The 17,243-nt window shown below is 48.3% G+C and overlaps 1 pseudogene; it reads left to right on the top strand.

The window, feature by feature from the left end:
- LOC116939454 (serine/threonine-protein kinase D3-like) overlaps positions 1 to 17,243 on the top strand; it is a 66,441-nt pseudogene that overhangs the window by 24,851 nt on the left and 24,347 nt on the right.

The raw sequence follows: 17,243 nt of genomic DNA, 5'->3' as shown, positions 1-17,243 counted from the left end.
AACTCCCGGAGATTCGATGAATTGTCACGATGCAGTTGTTGATTCGGGGGGGGGGGGGGGTTAGGATTCGATCACTATTTTAAAACATTGCGGTGACCATAAGCGGCACCTGTGGCGGCTGCGGGGTTGGGGGGGGGGGTGTAAAAAAAATAGCGATTCTTATACATGCGATTGACATGTCTACCGTTAACTCATGGAATTGATAATAATGGATCGATGCGTTGCTATAGCCGTGCATTCCACTGCCGCACGCAAATAGGTGTGGCGATGGTTTTTTTAAACACCACGGCGCTATGAGAGGTATTTCAATTACTTTGTTACGTCCGTGTGCTCGAATGTTCTCCGTACCGTGCTCGCTTCACCCTCATTTCCTCGTGTCAGAGGCCTAAGATGTTAAAACTACGATGCTGGAATGAGTTTCAAAACGGTTAATGGGTTGAATTGATTCATTCGTTACATAAAAAACGCTTGCTTACTCGGGAAAGTATTACAGTACGCACAATATTGTTTTCATAATCAGAATATTTAATTGTACTGGATGAATCCGATGAGCTGTAAAGCTCTTGAAACAAACAGGGCGACAAAGTAGAGGACGCCATTAAGCTGGTGAAAGACAGAATGAGGTGGAGAGTTCTCATTAGAGGCCCATCGTCTCTGGAATGCGATCATTCTGATGATCATAGAAAGATTTCACCTGGATGAACACCTGAAATGGAACGTCTCATTTGCGCAAGGGCATCCGGGGTGTCTAATGGCACATGTGTCACGAACGCGCAACGGCAAAAAGATGGGACAGGCAGAACCAAAGAAGATAAAATAGTAATACTTGCAGAAAATTATCAATTAATACGTAGATTTAACTCAACACTTTCGTCAAAAAGATAGAAAACATATCTGGCTTCTGTATGTGCTGTGAAGAAGGCCCAGTGCCTGAAACATCACACTTTTTTCTATTTTAGGCAGTGTTATTGGCGAATGTGTTTGTGTACCATTGCCAATGCAGCAGCAGCATCACCAAATAATTTGCACGCAGCAATGGATAGATTCATTATTTATTCCAGGAGTCGATCATACCTGGTTCCATCTCCGCGCGCGTCAAATATTTTTTTATCCCGACGTGTCCGCTCGGTGATGTTCGGCCGACAGATTGCCGAGTTGACGCAACCTATCGGTGGCGAACATAACAAGAAGACCTTTGCATTGGCCCTTATCAGCCCATACGCGTCCATCTCTCTGGGGGCATTTCAGCGCGCGCTCCGCACAGCGCGCCCGGTGCGCGTGTTGTGTCCATTGTGCATCTTCACGCGTGCATGTCGGCGTGAGCAAACGCGCACGTGCTTGGGCCTGCACACGTCACACGTGAACATTTTCCGAACTCGCCGCCGCGGCGCCACGATCGGCGCGTGCTCGGCGGCGTAACTTGGCTTTGGCGTGCGAGGCCTCGAGGAAGGAGTGAAACGGGGGTCACCGTCCTGGCCGATTTCTCCCCCCCCCTCCCCTGCTACGCTCTAACCGAGACTCCTCCGGCCCGTGGACCCCCCCCCCCCCCCCCCGTGCAGTTTCACCGCCCGCACGCTCGATAGCTGCGCTTTGCTGCGTTTGCCAAAATAAATGTCTACTTGGCTGAGGTTGTGGCTGTGCCACACATCGCTCTCGCGTCTGGTGGCAGAGGCCCCCTGATCTTGTGTGGGGACGCGAGATTAACCCACTTGGGAAAGATGACATCAGAGCCGCTCGTGGCCGTTCGTCGAGCGATGAGGGGTGGGGGCGTCATTGTGATGATGACCGTCGACGGCCAAATCCGGAGCTAAGCAGGTTAGATCCTGCTTAGTACTTGGATAGGTGACTCCTGGGCAATAGAATACTTGGTGGTTTAGGTTTAGACTTGTATGTTAAACTTCTTTCGCACCATACGTAGCTAACCGTGTTAATCGGAGGCGCAGGGGAAGGACAATAAACCAAACACAAAAAGCAGTTCTAAAGAAATGAGTTTTCAATGTAGATTTAAAAGTGCATAGCTCTAGTGCGTTTCAGACGGCCGCAGAAGGGCATCTGGAAGCACGCGATGCGGTGACCGTCTTTGTTCGATGGTAAAAAGACTTGGGCTGTGAGTTGTTCAGGTGATGACAGTACAGCAATGGATTATTTAATCTATCTGTGTAGAGCATTCAGTGTTTATCTCCCTTGTATCCATAGGGTTTATTCCGTGCACTCTTATTTTTCCTCTCGTATGCTAAAAACTCGGGAATGGAATTCACCTTTCACGCCTGCGCAGGATCCTTCCACACGTATATAAAAAAAGTATTGAGATTTAGTCATAAACAACATATGTAGGGTGCCTATTAAATGAGAGAAAATAATTTTGGGACCCTAAAGTATACAGGAATGGTTGCTATTGAATGCCAATTCGTTTCATCCACATCTGTGTGCGTGTCTGTGCATTTGTGTGCTTGTAAGAGGTTTGCTCCAAAACGTCTTAAAAAGTTTAACATTATGGTAAATTATAGCATTATGGTTCTGTTATCTTCACATCCCAAACATGCTGAGATTTCTGTAATGTGTTTCGATGTAATACACACATATATATTAGCATTTGTTTCTAGGCTTCATGCATTTGTTTTCGCTTCTGTTGAATTTGCCTCTTCTGATGAGGAAAAGTGCTTGCATTCGATAGACATGGATTTCAGATCTGGTACTCACAAGGGCAAAGGTTGAAGTCAGGACCCATAAACAGATGCTAGCGTTGAGCCAACGTTCGCATGTGCTTTGGACCAACGTTGGCTCAACGTTCCCCCCAAACGTCCCATGTTTACTGGGGAGCTTACAAGACCAAGCACAAACCAAGGGCAGAATCTTTTAAGGTTGATCAATGTCAAAGCCAGCTACGGCTGCATCCCCTCCGTTGCCTGAGTAGTTACAGTAAGCAAAGCTCTTGCTGCAGCATTGACACTCTCAAGCGCTTTCACACAAAAGTGATAGATTACATATTATTGGTTCTTTCGGTAAAGTCACGTTGAAGGGAAGCAATAAATAATTAAATATATCAAGCAATAACATTCTCACGACGTTTCGACTGCTTGTGTTGCAGTCGAAACGTCGTGAGAATTTGCTTGTGTTGCAGTCGAAACGTCGTGAGAATTTTGTTGTTTTATATATATTTTATTATTTTATTGTTTCCCTTCAACGTGACTTTACCGAAAGAACCAAGAATATGAATCACTGCAGTCACGAAAGCTTTAAATCTAAATTTGATAGATTACATTTAATGAACGTCCTCACAGTTTGAATAAAATGTTTTTAACTCAATTGTTTAAAATGATAAACATGTTTAATTTCTGTGAAAGTTATTGTTATGAGCAACTACACGTGACCAGTTTGAAACACGACCCAAGTGCTCGAATTTCTTGGACTAAGGACACCAGAGGTCATGCCCAAGGCCGAAGGACAAAAGTTGAGAAAATATCCATCCTCGAGGCCTAGGCCTGGTCTTGAGGACCAGATATTGCAATTTGGTGTAATTGCCTTCTTTAAAAAAACAACAAAAAGTCGTGTTTGCACGCGTGGGGTGCGAGCTGTATTGTCTGGAGCGGTAGCTGAGTAGTTAGCGCACTGTGCTACAAACCTGGCGACCCAAATTCGATTCCTGCTCATGGCCAACGCCAGTCACAATTATCTTAACTCATCCTGGGTCACCCTCAGGTCGACTCGGCCTCAAATGAGTATCCTGGTGCGGTGTGTAAACATCGCCAATAAGGAGACAAAGGTGGCCGGGTGTGTTGCTGGCCACCCCACCCCCTCGTGTGCTGTGTGGGCCTTCATAGGTGCTCGCTAACAGCGTTTTGCACCAACAGTCTGTTAAGCCTATGGGGGGGGGGGGGGGGGGTAGGATTATTTGTCTTTATAATTTTTTGTGTCTGGAGGTGGCGGGGTGGTAGAGGTTATTTCTTCCACCTCATTTGCAGCTGGGGAGTGCCCGTGTCTTGAAAGCCACGCGACGCATTAAAACGCTTAATGGGCTCGTTAGAATGCCGTGTTTCTAAGGGGATGAATTTAAAGCGGTAAAATACGTTTTTGGTTAAGATGTGTGGTTTAACAATCCCCTCGGTGTTTTCACACGAACAGGAAGCGTGAAGAAAAAGAGGTGACAGGCAACACTGAGGGTGCGTGCACCTATGTTTGCTTGTAAGTGCGTAGCTCACTTGCATGCAGCTCTTAACAGCATATTCTGCCAACGGGGGCATAGCAATGAGCATGATGGCTGAACACTACTACAGTATATTCGGGTAAGAGACTGTAAAAATAAATCCATGCCCGGCACACCACGTCCAGTATATTTCCCGTTATGGCTGGCTGTGAGCCCTCGGGGGACACGTCATATTTTAAAATTCGTAAGCGTGCGAAAAACAAAACCCCAAGAGCATTATCTTAATTTGAATATTGTGATTCAGTTTCCCACACCTGTGCAGCCACTCACATGCAGTGAGTGGGGGTGCAGGTTCCTCTTGGTTGTGGGTGGTGTGCTCATCATTTTGTCCCAACCCATCTTGGCTCCAGTCCTCCGCCCTGCCAATCTCATTCTATTGCACAAAACATCTCAATATGCACCGCCATGGGTATATTGTGGGTTATAAGGGGGAGTAGGTGGGTGGATGGGTGGGTCAGTAAATAGATTAGTTTGGCAGGGAGGTAGGTTATGGTGTATAGGTAGGTGGGTAGGTAGGCGTGTGGGTGGGTGTGTCAGTAAGAAGTATGTCTTGGCACCGATGTGGTTTGGATATTTTGGATAGGCAGGTGGGTGTGTAGGCTGGTAGATCAGATAGAGGTGGGTGAGTTGGGTGGGTGGGTGAGTGAGTGGATCAGGAAGTAGATTCGCTTTGGAGGGAGGTAGTTAGGATATGTTGTCTAGGTGGGTGGGTAGGTTGGAAAGAGAAATAGGTTCCTTCGTGTGGAATCTGTACCTGTTCGTGAGAGTTCCCTCCTAAGAAGGTAACATGCACATAGGGATATCCATCGCGGAGATGGAGCAATGAAATTAACTCCTGGGCAGGAGCTAGACGGATTGTTGCATCGCGAAACCATGAGATGATGATGGCAATGGGGAGACCTTCCCCCAGCAGTGGATAGATCATGGCTGCTGATAAAATATACAGTATTTGCATCGCGCATAAAATGTAAGCAGAACCAAAGATTGGCACAAGCAGAATAATAATCGTGCATGTAGTTAGCGCAAGTCACCGTGTGTGTGTGTGCGTGCACAGTGCCAAGCTTACTACACTGCAAACACCCTGATTGAAAGCACTTGATGGAATGATGATCTTAAATAATAATCGTTGGAGTTATTCCCTTGAGATGGTGTGAAGTTGCGCTCGGGAACCTCCGATTAGCACGGTTGGCTACGTAAGTTCCCCATACGTACGAGGAATGGAGATGCCTCCTCGGCACCCCCCCCCCCCCCCGCCGTTTCCGCTGAGATTCATCGCCATGCCCGTGGCCCCCCGTCGCCCGCGCACACGGTATTTCTCGCTTCCTATTCGTCAGCTGGGAATTGGGCTCCCCAATGCTCGATTGTATTTATCCTCGTCGTCTTGATGCGAGAGTGGCTGGCACTGTTTCCGGATCGTTGAGCACTTTCTGAGAGTCCTTTGTCCTGAAATCGCGCTCTTCGCCAGATGCAGCGTTGTTGCTATCGTTGTTGTGGTATTTACGACAGCGAACGCCCTTTTTTAACGCGGCCACAATTATTGTTATTTATATTTTCCGTAACTTTTTTTTCATTTGCTCTTTAACAACTTCTTGAACGACTCGAGATGAAGTTGGAACGCTGGCTAATCACGCACTCTTTGACCCATCCGCCACCCCCCCTCCCCCCTAAACAAACAACTCCTAAACAACGCAACCGCCCCCGCCCAGCGAGTTTATCTCTTTTTCCAAAGAGGCTGTGATTTAGGGATGGACAGAGAAGCAGCACTGCTTCCTCCAAGCACAGTAAAACACTAGGCTCCTTGTTGTCCCCCCTGTAACACACACACACACGCGCGACGCGGCCACGCCTGGCTGATCCGATGTCGCCAGCGGTGGTGACCTGCGCTGCGCTTTGATGCGCGTTCACGATGGACATTGTTTGGAGAGGGTTCAGACGTCCCCGTTCGTGGCTTGCTGTCGCGCGTGTTTACGATTGTTTACACGGCAGGGCGGTTGTGGGAGCGAGAGCATAAACAGAGGTAGAACCTTTGTCTAAATAAGTAGCGCGTGTTTGCCGAAAGGTTGTTGCAAGTTGCTCATTCGCATTTTTAAACAATGGAAAGTTACCCCCCCCCTCTGCCGCTGCCCAATTCAGGTTTAGCGGACGTGGCCAACTTGACCTCCTCCTCCTCCTCCTCTCGCCCTGGTGTGAACTCTCAATCCCGTTGATTGTGCGCCGCCGCTGCTCATCGAGATTTCACAGATTCCGGAGATGTTCTGTGCCCATTGTCACAACTTCGCGAGCTCCATAGATGACAGGGGCGATCACGAAATCGGACATCGGAGACTGTGAGACTCTCCCAACTCTTTACTGGGTCCATGCAAGCGGAGGGGTTGGGGGTGTTTGCGAGCAAAAGGAGGAGGGGGGGGCAATGAGGGAGTTATGTATTTGTGTCCGCCTTCTCTCTCTCTCCCTCTTCCCACGTCTCTCTGCATGTGTCTTTGTGTTTTTGTTTGTATCGCTCTGTATCGATCGTTCACTCTGCCTCTTTCCACGTGTCTTTGTGTGTTTATTATTATTATTTTTACGTCTCTCTCTCTCTGCATTTCACTATCGGTCTCTGTGCAGCTCCTCTCTGTAACCCCCCCCCCACACCACCCTCACCCCATCTACACGTCGTGTTGCAATTGAGAGACACGGGGAACAACACCCGGGCTCCGTTAAACGTCATGCAGAGGGCCATGCGGCTGTCACGCCGCTGAGAAGCGCAAGGCAGAAGGGGGAGACGAATGATTGCAGCTGCGTCTCGGTGGCCGGGCGATGGCGGTGGGCCCCCCCCGCCCCCCCTGCCCCCCCTCGCCCCCCTGCCCCCCCTCGCCCCCCCTGCCCCCCCTCGCCCCCCCTGCCCCCCCTCGCCCCCTATATCCCCCCCGCCCCCAGGTGCAGTCGCTTCTCTTTCCTAACGCAAATTCCCACGGCTGCTTCACGCGTTGACCGCCCGGCTGCACGTGCTTCCGCCCTATAATTATGCAGTGTGGTGGCGGCGGGAAGCGGCCTAGAAAGCTTCTGATTTTGTGCGTGGTATTTGAAGAATGCCGTGAATACACATTGGCTACTGCGCCATGATGATGGTGGTTGATGATGCATGCCGGGTGTGCGCTCGTGGCACGTGCCTCGTGCCCGTTGATCCAGCGCTTGAACTGGGCTGGCTCGTTCCGGGCACCGCGTGGGCCCCAGTCCAGTTCGACTCCCTGACTCGTGTGAGCGCAGCTCGGCGTCACACACGCTTCTATCTGGGGCGACTCCACAGCCAGTTGCACCGTAATGGGGATCTGCACGCGGAGGAAACGCCGCGCGCAGTGCCGTCACTCGCTTAGTCGCGAACGTTCTCGGCGTTACAAACACGCCCGACAAATGATAATGTGGTGTATGCCTACTGTTGAAGTTTTTAAAATATATAAACATTTAAAGGGTTATTCCCCAACCATCATGCCTGGCAGGGCTTTGAGATGCGAGCCTGGGCCGTCCCTGGGCCGTCCCTGGGCCAGCCGAGCCTGGTTCCCAGTGGCCATGGAAACGTGGTATTAGAGCTGTGGTGAACAGTGGGGCTGTCCCGACTGGTTTGACTAGGTTCATAATGCCATTGCTAATATTAAATTAATCAACCATTGGTGTGTGTGTGGCTCTTGTATACAGTGAGGGAAAAAAAGTATTTGATCCCCTGCTGTTTGCCCACTGACAAAGAAATGATCAGTCTATAATTTTAATGGTAGGTTTATTTGAACATTGAGAGACAGAATAACAACAAGAAAATCCAGAAAAACGCATGTCAAAAATGTTATACATTGATTTGCATTTTAATGAGGGAAATACGTATTTGACCCCCTCTCAATCAGAAAGATTTCTGGCTCCCAGGTGTATTTTATATAGGTAACGAGCTGAGATTAGGAGCACACTCTTAAAGGGAGTGCTCCTAATCTCAGCGTGTTACCTGTATAAAAGATACCTGTTCACAGAAGCAATCAATCAATCAGATTCCAAACTCTCCACCATGGCCAAGACCAAAGAGCTCTCCAAGGATGTCAGGGACAAGATTGTAGACCTACACAAGGCTGGAATGGGCTACAAGACCATTGCCAAGCAGCTTGGTGAGAAGCTGACAACAATTGGTGCGATTATTCGCAAATGGAAGAAACACAAAAGAACTGTCAATCTCCCTCGGCCTGGGGCTCCATGCAAGATCTCACCTCGTGGAGTTGCAATGATCATGAGAACGCTGAGGAATCAGCCCAGAACTACACGGGAAGATCTTATCAATGATCTCAAGGCAGCTGGGACCATAGTCACCAAGAAAACAATTGGTAACACACTACGCCGTGAAGGACTGAAATCCTGCAGCACCGGCAAGGTCCCCCTGCTCAAGAAAGCACATATACATGCCCGTCTGAAGTTTGCCAATGAACATCGGAATGATTCAGAGGACAACTGGGTGAAAGTGTTGTGGTCAGATGAGACCAAAATTGAGCTCTTTGGCATCAACTCAACTCGCCGTGTTTGGAGGAGGAGAAATGCTGCCTATGACCCCAAGAACACCATCCCCACCGTCAAACATTGAGGTGGAAACATTATGTTTTGGGGGTGTTTTTATGCTAAGGGGACAGGACAACTTCACCGCATAAAAGGGACGATGGACGGGGCCATGTACCATCAAATCTTGGGTGAGAACCTCCTTCCCTCAGCCAGGGCATTGAAAATGGGTCATGGATGGGTATTTCAGCATGACAATGACCCAAAACACACGACCAAGGCAATAAAGGAGTGGCTCAAGAAGAAGCACATTAAGGTCCTGGAGTGGCCTAGCCAGTCTCCAGACCTTAATCTCATAGAAAATATGTAGAGGGAGCTGAAGGTTCGAGTTTCCAAACGTCAGCCTCGAAACCTTAATGACTTGGAGAAGATCTGCAAAGAGGATTGGGACAAAATCCCTCCTGAGATGTGTGCAAACCTGGTGGCCAACTACAAGAAACGTCTGACCTCTGTGATTGCCAACAAGGGTTTTGCCACCAAGTACTAAGTCATGTTTTGCAGAGGGGTCAAATACTTATTTCCCTCATTAAGATGCAAATCAATTTATAACATTTTTGACATGCGTTTTTCTGGATTTTTTTGTTGTTATTCTGTCTCTCACTGTTCAAATAAACCTACCATTAAAATTATAGACTGATCATTTCTTTGTCAGTGGGCAAACGTACAAAATCAGCAGGGGATCAAATACTTTTTTCCCTCACTGTACATACAGGAGGAGCATTGTTTTTTCTTCGCTCACAAAGCAAAGTTTGCTTGAACCCTGTACAAATGGTGAAAGTGATGTTTGGGTTAAGGCAGTGTATTTTAATAAATACTCTTATAATTATTAATATATTGGAAAAAACACTGTTTGAGAAGCTTTGGCACTGTGTTTAGCAGAGTTTTGGCACAAAGAACTGCCAATGATTGAGCACTTGGGTGTATCCGTGCATCTCACTGCATGGAAAGCAAGAACACACTCCCTGCCCTTGTGATAACGAAGTGTTTGCCTCCTTGACAATCATCAGCCTCTTTTTAGTTTTATTTCTCCACATCTTTGGCAATTACCTGACCTCTCTTCCCCGAATTCCACTCCTCCATACTGGCTGCGCGCCCCAGCCCCGTTGCTACTTGCACCCTGCCAGCTCTGGAGCCAGCAGGAGCGTTTCTCAGCCAACAAAAACTGTCCCACTGGTTTTTAGGCACTTTAACGCCTCTGAAAACTGAAAGCGTTTTTGTATGGGGGCTGTTTAAAAAAAAAAGCCTTTCCCTCTAGCGTGCAGGTAATGTTGAAATTCTCTGAAGGCTCACAGATCGTCGATTGAGTGCAAAGCGGAACTTCTTTTTTCTCCCTTTTTGGCTTAAACAACACAATCTTCAGCTCGGGCCCCAGGGCAGTATGCAGTGCGATGTGGCCGCGGATTATCGTGGCCAGCGATGAAGCGGCCATGTAAAACACATCGTTTTGGCAGTGTCCTCTCAGACTCAGTGGTCCCGCTTGGGTCGGCTGCTCGAGTGACCGTTGGCCGTGTCTGTCGTCAGTGAGATCCGCCAGACTCAAACGCCCTCATTGCCATTTTCACTTGCTCTGAGCACGTGGGGGGCTTTGACATTGTCGTGTTCCTAATTTATCTCTGCGCTATTTGAGCGAGGATGTTGAATCACGAATTCTTTTCTCATGCTGCAGAACCTTTTGTTTTTGTCTTTTTGGAAAAAACGTCGATGTACAAAACATTCTTCGCCACCTTTATTTCATTGCCGGTGTTTGCGAGGCTTAGCTATCTGTCCCTGCGGCAATACCCTCATTTCTAACAGAGCATTTAGGAGAGCACCTGCTTTCGGGAAAAGGTATACGGGAAGAGCGTGTGTTTTGGTTTTGTGTCTGTAGCACATGTTGGGCAGGACGCGATAACAAACAGACGAAATGTTGTGATGCCCTTCAGGGACGGTACATGTAATGCAAGTCGGAGTGGATCAATTTCCATCCTTGTGCTTATTTTATAATTTACCTTTTTTTCCCGCAATACAAAGTTGCATTTTGTGAAATTAAACATTGCTGGGTGTCTTGACGCATGTTCGATGGCCCTGTTAATCGTTTTTGACATTTTGTATCATTCGAATAACTTAAGGGATTGACTTCTGGTAAGCATGATGACAACTGAAATTAGAGTGGGGAGGCTTTCATCTAGCAGTAGATTTACAAAGGGGCTATATATAATTATTTTCAAAACTGATGCCGAGGTGGTGGCGTGCAGTGGTTTATGAACTATGCTACGAAACCCAGTGACCCAAGTTACCCGTCATGGCTCGTGCCAGTGGCAGATAATATCTCAACCGGTCCTGGGCTCCACCCTCTTCACCAATCCGCATTCACCTAAATGGTGAAGTATGGTCAAACAACTGTTATGACCAACACGGCGTGGGGGAGCCTTCACCCAACAGTTAGTAAAACCTCAAACACGGTTTGATTGTTGGTTGTCACATCATGTTGGCTCATACGACAAATGCAGACAAGTATGAGTAATGTCTACGAGTATGAGTAATGCTTGTAATGCATTTATATGTGTATGGGCATGCACGTGTGAGTTTGTAGAAACAGTGTACATATGGATTTTTGGGATTTCATATATACAACACAAAACAAAAGCGGCTGGCTGGCTTCGAGATAATGGGCCCAAGCCACCAAGTCCACATTTTGTCAATTCAAGGCCCCCTTTCTGGCCTCAGCCATGGCAATGAGTGTGGGATGTTTTTTTGACCGCGAGTGCGATGTCTCCATGCATCTGTGTCGTAGTTCCCGGAGTGCGGCTTCTACGGCATGTACGAGAAGATCCTGCTCTTCCGCCATGACCCGCAGTCTGAGAACGTCCTGCAGCTGCTAACGTCGGCGGAGAGCGTGAAGGAGGGCGACCTCATCGAGGTGGTCCTGTCCAGTAAGTCTCTCTCGCTCATCGTGGTTTATATACAGTCCGAGTGGACACTACTGGCAGACCTGGGTAAGTTAGCCTACCACTTACACCCCGACAGAAGCCGAGCCGTGCCGATGACATCGCATGCAATGTGTGACGTCGAAATGCGTGTAGGTGACGCGGTGATACGGTGCCCTCAGTGTACCGACAGACGCATTGAACACGTTCGCTCCATCCCTGGTCCTACTTAGCCCCGAGAGGGTAGATTCGTATGCATTGGAAAGTCAGCATGTCACCGTTGGGTCACGGCCAGATGCGGCAAAATTGGCAGTGGAAAATCACATATCTCTATGAAGACATGGATTTTACAGTTAACCAGACCACATTTCAAGTGGAATCCACTATAGATTACATACATTATAAATAGTGTCACTCAGTGGACAGGTGCTGAAGCCAAGGGGGGGGGGGGGTGGGTAAAACAAACCCCATGTAATCCGAGGCAAGGGTTCAAAGCTGCCACTTAATTCATATGTTAAAGTAAGCCACCACGAGTCCTATCCCCTTGGCTACAGTTCCTCCACACAGAAGAGACCGCTTCTCACCGTTGACCATTGAGCTAGCGGTTGTTCGCTTCGCAGACACAACTTTGCCACTCGTCACTGTTTGTGGTGACGCCAGGGAGTTAGCCCGTTTGAAACGAATGCCTCAGCATTTCCTCTTCTTTGCCCCCCCCCCCCCCATTTCTGCACCCCTCGATCATGTCCGGGTACCAAGAATAAACATAAAAAAATTGTGGAAATTACTGTTAACTTAGTGCATTTTGCAGTGCAATATTACAAAAAATACACAACGTAAATTGGAAACTTTGAATTGCTCAATTGTCACCTTGGCAGGACCCGCCTGAAAAAAGAATCGTGAGACTCAGTCAGGCTTACCTGGGTAAAACGAGCACAATGATAATAATCATAATAATACAGTACTGACGACAAAGTCAAGAGCATCCTGTAAAACATTGTGGAACATTGACGCATTCATGTCTGCAATGTTGCAGACAAACGAAAATGATCAACGCGCAAAGTAGTGACGGTGCCACCCATACCATGGCCACAACGTCCGGCGAATCGCCGGGCTACGTTTGTCAGCTTTGTCGTAAATTTTCACGGCCCCCCCCCCCCCCCCACCTTCCCCCACCTCGGCTGACGAAGCAATGCTACTCCCATACAGTGCACGGGAACACTAAACGGCGGCGGGTAACGTGAGCGGCGTTGACGCCGTGCGCTAATCGGGAGCGCGCCCATTGCGGTGCCCACTCGCTCCCTCGCCGAGCGACGTACGCGACGTGGGCCGCCCGAACGCCGTCACGCGTTCGACGTGGCGAGATCGTGCGCTCGCGGCGCACGCGCGAACGCATTCACCCGCAGCGCTGCGCCTAGAACCGGAGTGGCCGGCAGGACGTTTCGCGTCGCCGCTCCATCGGTCTGGGAATGGCTCCGCCAGGGGACCTTCGATCCATCCCATCTCGACGCTCGAGCATCGCCGTAGGTCTCGTGACATCTACTGGACATCTGTGAATAAAGTGCTTTTAATAGCTCATCGGATTCCTCCGGTATAAGTAAGGATTCTGATTGTCAAAAAATGAAAATAAATTAAGATAAAGATTCTGACATTTGCTCTGAACTATGGCGCTGGGACAAAGAAAATGTGCCTTTCATTATTATTACTAAGTATCCAATGTGCAACATTTTGAGCAGTGGCCCTTCTTCATGGCCGAGAGAGGTGACCTCTCTTGTTGATGAACGTGGCTGAGTTTTTGTTTGTTATTTGTGCTTGTGCACCAATGCAGTTTCGGCGAATACTGTACGTATACATATATTCTTGTTTCTCGGTCATCACGTGCGTCCGGCCTCCTCGCTGTGGGTGTGTCGGCGTGCGCTGCTCGTGGAGATTCACCCCGTTGCCCTTCTGGCTCCTGCCTTGCGAGGGAGATGCGAGGAGCAAAAGGAGATGAGAAACGCATGTGCTAGGGTCCAGGGGCCTAGGAGTTGGCGTGCAAAACAGTGGAAAGTTACTGTGTATGCGGCGTTACAAAATATATGCTGTTAATTAAAACGTGAAAATGTACAGCTGGGATAAAAAAAAAGTTAAATCAACGTATAATCATAAGCAGAATCAGATTCTTTTTTGAGAGTAGAGGGATCTGATGAGCTATGAAGCTTTTTTTCACATATTTCCAGTATGGGCGGGTCGGCAAGTTACCATATTACGCCTGGGTCGACTTCGGAGGAAGCCCAGTATCGAATCAGATCATCACATTACATCCTAAACACAAGAACAGCAGATGATGTGCGATACCGTTTGTGTTAATAAATATTTAGTAAACAAATTGCCAAATTGCACAGTGCTGTGGCCGAACTTGGCTGCCGGCTGCAGTGTGGGTCTAGGCTGGTGTCTCTGCTCAGTGAGCTCTGATTTTACAGTCAATCCCCAGAGGGGGTGGGGGGGGAATACGGCCACTTAACGTTATTGCGAGCGACGTGACCGTATGAATGGATGCCGCCAAGAACGACGGTGCCACAGACTTTCCAGAAAAAACATTCTCGGGTAAATTCCGGCCAGAAATCTGTGACTTCACCGCTTGCTTGGCTTTGTGCGGATTTGCGTCAAAAGTAAATAACGCTATCGACGTTGTGCTAACTCGTGCATTTTCATTCTTGATGGCTGTGGGAAATTGGCTGTAAAAATGTCACCAGGATTGGTTTTAAAGTTGTCTCTATTTTGTATTTATTTTGGCTGTGTCAACGCGGCAGCTGCTGCCACACACAACCATGCCAATGTCACCCAGAGAGAGAGGTGCTGTTGGCAACAATAATACAGCACGTTTTAGCCGTTCACTTCGGTGTCGAGGTGAATTTTTACAGTTCTTCTGTAGGCCCATACATTAATATTGAAGCGGCTCGTTGTGGCGGTTAACTTTAGTGTATGCAGAGTTATTTTCAATGACATGATACTTACTGTATGTTTAGGAAATATTTTATAGTCCCGGTGTTGATCCGTGAGTTTGTATTAAAGGGCTATGCCCCGTGAGTGCTTGCCCCTAGGGGTTGTTAACTTTAATCACTCGTGTCTCGCTTGTGTGCACAGCTGAAATACAGTTGTCACAAAAGTAAAATAATCTGTGTGCTTTTCCCTTTGGAATGGAGCCAACTGTACCTTGGTATTGGCCATGCATAACACTCTTGGAATTTGGAAAACAAACCTGTCCTGTCCCTCTACTATGTCAACTCAGCCTTAAATGAGTTATGTACCAGGTGTAATGTGTTGGCATTGATGCCGAAGAAACAAAAGGGAGCTGGCCAGGAATGTTCCTTGCCACACCAATACAGCATATGCCTTTCCTTCCTTAATTGGTGCTCATTATAACAGTACTTGCCAGAACAGTCTATAAGGCCAAACAGGGGACCTTTCGTAAGTTTTTTTAGTTTGTGGGTGGCATGTGCACCGGCAAGAGTGTCCGGTTGTTGTTGTGAATTCGAATCCAACCTGCTACAGCAGCCCGAGAATTTAGTGTAATTGTGGGTGGCTCTGAGCGTGAGAAAACGCCCAAGGGGAGGCCTAGCGTAGCCGGGCTGGGAGCCGGGCAGGTCTAGGCGTGCCGGTCCCACCCGAGCCTCACCGCTTCCCGTGCACCACAACACTGGTTGCCCCGTCGGTCGTCGTTCAAACATGGCTGGCCCCCCCCACCACCACCGCTGCAGAGCCCCCTCCTTCCCGTCGGGATGCTGTATCGAGGATTGCCACCTACGAGGGTACAAGAGAATCAGGGCCATATCGTGGGAGAGACGAACATCTTATTCCGCCGCTGACAAAAAAAAAGGGTGATTCTAATGCCCCCGGAGAGACTTGCAGGTTTCCTGGGACCGCTGCCTCAAAAAGAGGACGATCCTGGGCACAGGGAAGGCAGCACTGGCTGCGCCGCGTGCGTGCCGTTTCGTTGACCCTGGTAGATTGCATGAATGCATGAGGATGACGGCGACGCCGCAGCAGCGAGCGCCTGATGGTCGTGCCACCAAGCCAGCGCTCATTAAGTGTCTGCTTTCGCGTTGTCTCAGTGACCAAGGCAGAAAGCCTGCCACGTTGCTTGAAGTGCGCATTGTAGACCAAGTCTACATAAAGCCTCATTGTGTGCTGATTGTGTCTTTATGAGCGGAGCAACTTTGAAGCCAGCTGCACAAATCACCCACTTATTCCTGGAAGGCAGTGTCTGTCGCAAAAACCCCGCCCCACCTGTATTTAAGCAGTTTAAACAGTTTATACCCACCCCCCCCCTCTTATAATTACTGGACTTGAAATGACACCTTTTGGTGGTGGTGGTGATTGCACACCAGGGATGCCAGCCGCTGTAAAATGCTCACCCCCTCCACCTGCCCTCTCATCCCCTCATCCATCTCTCGTTCTGCCCTCGCGTTCTACTCACCTCACCCCACCCCCTCCTGGCAGGATCGGCGACTTTGGAGGACATCCAGATCCGGCAGCATGCTCTCTTCGTGCACTCGTACAAGTCGCCCACGTTCTGCGACCACTGTGGGGAGATGCTGTTTGGTCTTGTGCGGCAGGGCCTCAAGTGCGAGGGTGAGACCCAGGAGCCCGCTCACGGTGCAGTTGAGGGGAGCCGGTGGGCTCTCCATACCTCTACTTTGTTATACGTAGACATGAGTCCGCGATTGATTTTAATGGCTCATTGTTTTGCAAACGCGTTGCAAAAGAGGCAAATAAGGTGCTTTGTTTAACACCTAGACATTGCAAAATCTCTTAAGTGCCTCAACTGTTGACTCCGCCTGGTAATTTCCATACAGGAATGAAGCAAAGTGAGTAGTCTACACTGAGTGGATTTAAGGACTGTTGGATGCCCTTTGCAAGAACAACCCATTTTGTTGCATTACCCGTTGGGTTCACAATATTTAATTGCACATCTAACTTACAAAAATGTAATCAAGAAATGTACTATTATTTCTGTTTTCTAAACTTTACTTTTTCAAAGTAAAATAATGAATCTGAATGCCCTCCACTTGATTAAGTAACCGTTAGCTTCATTAAGATTGCCAAGACACGTTTTTCACCCGAATATTTGACGAGACATTTTGCTTAAGACATTTTGCCAGGATGTGCTAGACAAGGCAGTGAAACTTTAAAGCCCCGACAAAGTTGCATGTACGTTGAACTTATTTCGCGCTGTTTGTAGGCAACTGTACTAATCAGAGGTTGCGGGGGAAGGACAACTAAACCAAACACAAAAAGCAGTTCTTAAGAAATTAGTTTGAAATTTTGAAAGTGCATAGGTCTTCTAGATTTAAAGCTTTCGTGACTGCTAGGATCTATACTCTTTGGTTCTATTGGGTAAAGTCACGTAGGTGAAAATAAAATAACAAAAAATCACGACGTTTCGGCCACAACACAAGCGGCCTTCATCAGGTGGAGTCCAGTCGACTCCAGCGCTGTCCTCCAGACAGTCTCGTCCCTTCACCTGATGAAGGCCGCTTGTGTTGTGGCCGAAACGTCGTGATTTTTTGTTATTTTATTTTCACCTA

Source organism: Petromyzon marinus, chromosome 6, assembly GCF_048934315.1.
Source record: "Petromyzon marinus isolate PM22_M1 ecotype Great Lakes invasive population chromosome 6, UKy_Petmar_22M1.pri1.0, whole genome shotgun sequence".
NCBI classification, from domain to species: Eukaryota; Metazoa; Chordata; class Hyperoartia; order Petromyzontiformes; family Petromyzontidae; genus Petromyzon; species Petromyzon marinus.
Note: the sequence above shows the minus strand (reverse complement) of the source record. Positions and strands in the feature narration are given on the sequence as shown.